This window comes from Bidens hawaiensis, unplaced genomic scaffold (assembly GCF_021521415.1).
Source record: "Bidens hawaiensis isolate Kalapana, Puna unplaced genomic scaffold, B.hawaiensis_p1.1 tig00020764_1, whole genome shotgun sequence".
NCBI lineage: Eukaryota > Viridiplantae > Streptophyta > Magnoliopsida > Asterales > Asteraceae > Bidens > Bidens hawaiensis.
In genome coordinates, this window is record NW_027493189.1 from 386,749 (window position 1) to 393,320 (window position 6,572).

Sequence of the window (6,572 nt, forward strand, 5' to 3'; positions counted from 1 at the left end):
CCTTGATTCTTCAAAATTGCATGTTGGGTAAGGTCGATGGTTGATTCCACTGCATCTTACTGATTGCATGTTTAAATTGTTTTTGTTTGCTATATACACCAGCTTCTAGTGTATAGTTTCCAATAATTGATGAGCAGAAAAAGTGTGAACACTTTCTATTATTGTGTGGTTTGATGATCATGTGAGGGTGTAGTTGTGTGGAAACCATATACAGATTATGAATTTGTCATTAGTGTATTAAATTATGTAGGTTGTGTTAGTGTTAATATATCATTACACTGAGTAGTTAGTGAAGCTTACACAAAGTATATAATTATTTATTGTGATTTATATTTGCATGTAACACTTAAAAAAATGCATTCTTTCATACTGTCCAAAAGTAACTTTATGTTTTTCTTAACTATTAGTGTTTGTTAGTACAGTGTATTGCAATAAACATTTGGCTTTACAAAGGGATGGCAAAAAAAGCCCATGCCCGACGGGTATACCCGAAACCCGAAATAAATGGGACGAGTATACCCGAAACCCGATGGGTATAGGGTTAGGATTTAAAAATTTTCGTGGGTACGGGCCGAGTATGGGATTAGATGATACCCGACCCGATTACCCGAAAACACATAACTATTTACCCGAACCATATACCCGAATTATATACCCGCAAAATTCTTTGAATTTCATAAATTGTGAAGCATATATATAAAAAATTTTATACAAATTATAATGATATTATTTATTTATTGTCATGCTTATATATATGGAGTGCATTATATTTAAATTTGTAATAGTTGTTTTATGAATAAGATGTATAAAATAATTATAATGAATAAAAAAATGTACTTGAAAGTCTCATCGGGTATACCCGAAACCCGCGGGTATGCCCGATACCCGACGGGTAATTATCCGACAAATACCCGACGAGTAATGGGCCAGGTATGGGACACGGTTTTACAAACGGGTATGGGAATGGGATTACCGATACCCGGCCCGAACCCGGCCCGTTGTCATCCCTAGTTTTACATATATCTTTTTTCTAACGTGTGTGTTAGGATAAGACGGAAAACAAGATTGCCTTGAAAAAAACCTTTTCAAGGTTTACAAATGATTCATTTAACCTAGTTGATGTGGACGAAGAAGAGGCCGCCATCAATACTAATAGTGTGTCAAAAAATTAACTTTAAAAAATTCATATGCTGAATCTGGTTTTATGTTGTGTAACAAGTAAAAGGATGGTGGTAAGTAGTTGGAAACTTAGCTCTGCTAGAGTAAACCAAACTGGTAAGTTTGTACATTTTCTTTCACCTATTTAAATTTTCACATGTATGCGGATGAGAACAAACATTGTTATTAAATGCTTTGATTAAAACTTGTGTTTTTTTTATAAATAAATATTGTATCTGGGTAAAAAATACATATGTTGAATATGTTTTTATATTGTGCAGCAGGTGAGATGTTGGTGAAGGTAAACTACGCTGCTAGAGTTAACCAATCTGGTACTTTCGTACATTCCATTTAACATGTACGTGGATGTCACTAAACGTTGTTATTGAACAGCATACGCATATTAAGTACATTTTTTTCTCCTAGTTTGTATATTACAGTTCCTGATTACATATTGTCTACTTGGAATTATAAAGAATGTAGAAATTCACTCGTTAAGAAGAAACTTAGGTGGATTTTAAAAAAGGAAGTGATAAAGACTGATATCAAGTCATGTTTGAAGTTTAGTCATTTAATACTGACATTTGGTCACATTATATTGTCGTGTATTAAAACAAATTTCGATTATTTGGTCACAATATATACTTATTCGCCAATATTAATTGTTACTATCTACATACATACACACATGCATACGTACGTACCTACATATATATGTACATATATACATACGTACGTACCTACACATGCATATACATATACATGTACTTGCATACATACACGCACGTACATACGTACGTATGTGCCTGCATACTTGCGTACATACGTAGCCTACATAGCATATACATAGCACACTTGTCTACATACATAAATGCATATATATGTACTTACCTATATACATGCACACACATCTACATACATGTACTTACGGACATACATACATACATACATACATACATATGTACGTACCTATGTGCCCACACACGCACCTACCTACACACACGTACAAACATACCCACATGTATGCTTACACACGTACATACATATGTATGTACCTACGTAGTACCCTACATACATCTAAAATTTTAATGAATTTGATCTTTTAATAAAAATTATATCACATATTCTCGTACTTAAATAATTGAATTTAAGTTGAGATCTATGTGAAAATTAATAGAATTGACATTAAGATGACTAGCATATGATAATAACATATAATAATCAGCTCGAATATATTACAAGTAATATTTAACTTGTTATAGTCAAACAAAGAAAAAAATAATAAAAATGGAACATGTTTACCACATGGTGAATATCTAAATCGATTTAGAATCCAACTAGCCTAACAATACAGATATTCTTGAAATATTGAATTTTCGGTTTGATAGTGAATTAGTAATGCTTAAGTTAGAGATTAATAAATAAAAGGAAATAATATTATTTGAAACCTCCTACAATCAATAGTTACCTAAATAAAACATATGTAGTGATTACTAGTATACCCTTATACACAATTTAAGGATAAAATAAAAAGAAAAATTATGATTGGTTGTAACGACTTCTCGCACTTCTCACCCCTAATATAAAAATTCACCATTACACCCTTAATATAATAACTCACCCTTTGTTGACTGAGCGTCACATGATACAAAACGTCCCATTTTATAGTCATTCCACTACACATAGCCTACTACATGTAACATGTTGAAGTCGTGAGTTTCGTGATGTGTTATGAAATACCCATTTTTTGAAAACCAAATTTAGAAAGATATTTAAATTTTAAATCATAACAAAAATAATTTAACTTAAGTAGTTGAATATATATATGTTCTTTTAAACTGAAAGGGGCTGTGTATTTATTTGAGTCAATAGAATTTAAGTCAATAGAATGTAACATATAACAAACACTTTTAAAAGTTTTAACGAGTGTGCTAGAAATATCTTTTAATTGCTTGATTAATTTATGTCGATAACTATATTACGTTATAACACATTACCATCACTTATTACTATTACTAATATATATAAATATGAACTTTGTTTTCGCAAGTGCGCTGTTGGGATACTTGGCGGCACCCTATTACTTTGCGATTTTTTTTATTTAGTTCAGTTGTTAAAACGAACGCAATGGAAACAGACTAAACTCTAAATTTTTTTTTTCGTTCAAGTTCCAGTACTATAACGAAGCTAGCGAAAACCGACCAAATTCACATAGGCCCGTTGCCTCAACGCTCGGGTTTTACCTATGCGCAAGCTTACCGATCAACGCCCCCACCCCCGGGACTCCCACCCCAATTAGCCATTGGTCGACCTTAATTTATATATATATATATTTACATTTTTAGCTCCAGTACCGTAACGAACATAATCAAAACCAACCGAATTCACGCCGTGTTACCGCCTCAATGCCGGGATCGACAACGCTCGAATTTTACCACCAACTGGGCTTGCCGATCAAATAAACATCTTTTGAAATATATATTTTTTAGTTTGTTAATCATTTTATATGTTAGTTTGACGAATTAATTTTTGGTTTCAACGCTCAAATTTTATCAACAGTGTCTATACCGTAACGAACGCAACCGATATCAACTGTATTCGTGTCGTCTCACCGTCGTAATGGTCAGGTTTTACCAACGCCTGGGTTTCAACACTGGCGTTTTGCCAGCTGCACGGCGTAATGCGCCAGGTAAAAAACTAGTTATATTATAATACATGTGTTGATGACAATAATGAAGGTTAATGTCACGGCCTCTGACCTCTTACACCGAACAGGGCCCGCGAACACGGGAAATGATATTAGTGTTTATTAAAATATTTGGCAATGGCAAGTTTCATCAGGGTCGTAGTTATAAACATTTATCAGAGTTCAAAACACCGTGATCCTTATTTCATAATCTGGGGATAAAAACCATATTTATACAAACCAGAGTTTTTCAAGGATAAATCCTAATTTACAAAAAGAACATATTCTTTATTTTTATTCCGGTGACAAGTCACTATTAATTTAGAGTATCTTGTAGCACATTTTCTATTTCTTCACAAAAAGTCACTTGAAAATTCTTTAAAAATATTTTATCAGCAGGAAATACCGCTGAGTACATTCATTTGTAAAAGACACATTTTTATAGTACAACATTAAAATGTTTTTACATTTGTCGGCTTACAATTTACCAAAGGTATTTGTCACTTGACCGTGTCTGTGACTGTGGTTATATTACTTATCAGCTAACTCTTTGTCCAATAAATAACGATATATATAAGTATTGTTTACAAAACCCCACATACCAGTAGTAATCATCCCGTAAGTCTACAAAGACTTATCATCATAATGTAATGAAGACTGTTTGAAAACATTTGGACTGTTGTACTCTGTCATGAGTTATCAGGTTTAAAAATGTCAATGACAGTGTTGGAAAACTAAGTGTCACACAATAATGTGAATTGTGAAAAAACTAGGATGTCTCACAATGCAAGTTTATTACGAGCTTCATGGTGTTAAGCACCTAACTTAATACAATTTAGTAAACCGAAAAGCTATAACGATAATCACAAGACTGAAAACTTTACACGATGGCACAAAATCTCACCTTGTTCAGACAAAGATTTGGATTTTTGTATCAAAGTCTCGATCGATCGGATAGGGTATCGTTGTGAAGATTAGTGGTATTATACCAAAACTCTTATATATAAGAAATATAGAAAGATAGAATGTGACTGATCGACAAAACATGCATTGAGCTCCGCCTTTTATAGTTGATTTTGAAGGCGATTGCGTAACACGAGAACCTTAAGGGTGAGGCGTCGCATAGCGCCACGATCTCATAAGCTTTTCGAATCAGCCCCAGCTATGGCAAGTGGTCTGACACATGATGTACAGTGTTTCACAGTTACTTAACTTGCCCTTTGCGTAGCGCGATATGTTAAGTTATTGCCCATCCCCTATCGCGATAGCCACAAAAGTTTCTCGATGATTATTATGCTTTGTGTATCGCAACGACAATAGAATTATCCGTCGCGTAGCAGCACTGTCATATCGTGTATATCTGTGCATGATAAGATACAAATGCGATAAGACACAAACATGAAACAAGTATATCTGTACACGGCACGAAAACTTATCGTGTACATGTATACCAAACCGAACATGAACATGTTAATACAAGGTAGAATCGGAGACGAGTTCGATCATTTAGTGACCGTTTGCGCCGATGCAACTGCGAAGAGGTCGGACTTCCGGAGAATCGAAGATGTGGAGGGAAACCACCGGACTACCGGAGATCCAGAGAGGGGAAATCATAAAGGGTTTATGTATCGTCTGCTTGATGTTGGATGGGAATGATGTGCGCCATGCTCAATTGTTTGGTATAAAAATTAGGGTTATTTATTAAGAATATATTATATTATCATATATTTTTATTTATATAAAATTCTAATCAGGTACTAACGGGTACTTAGCAGGTAAACGAGTATTTTTCCTGTTTAGACACGAAAATTAATAGGTCGATTCGTGTCTACCTGTTTAGTAAACGGAACCTGTTAGGGCCTTACCCGATACATGCGAAAGTCGTGTAGGTTCGTGTCGTGTATTCGTGTTGTGTTCCATCCCTATTGCGTAGTTCAAAGGCATCGAAGATAAAAATATAAAATTTCTTATGTTGGTTGTCGTCGTTTGCGTTTGAGGTTTTGTTTTTTTATAGTTTATTTTTGGCTGTTTTGGAAATATTGTGGACATATAAGTGTAAAATGGGATCCTCCAAAAATCTCACACTTATTTACAAGACTCAAAAGAAATACAAGACAAACAATTTTAACTCCTACGACTCAAAACAAAAATAAAACAAATAGCACGTATATAGCAAGCAATTCTTATATAAGCTAATAACACAAACGTCAAAAGTCCCCGGCAACAACGGCAAAAACTTGATTTGATAAAAGTAGTCTAGTTTTATTGACTAACAATAAGCTAATCTATACACTAAGTAATAATTCTAGACTCTTAACTTAACTAAAACTACTAACCGACGAGTGAATCGGTCGACTCTAGTACATCTAAGTAAGTCCGGATATCGAACCCATGATACTCTTTAATTACTTAAACTAGCTAAATTAGACTTAACTACATACACGACTATTTATTTATTTTATTTTGGGAGGGTTGAACTAAAATACTAAGATTAAACTAATATTAAAACTAATTAATAAAACTAAAGACGACTCGACTTAGAACATGAACTAAATTCAGATGATGACAAACAACCACCTAGACTAGAATCCCTAATGCATCAATTATCAAATGGTAGGGAAATGCTAAGTTATGGAACAAGGATCTTAAATTAGTCACTTATGCAACATTTCGGGTTTTCGTATTTGTAATCATTACCCAACCCGGGTTCGGGTATTTTATCAATAAA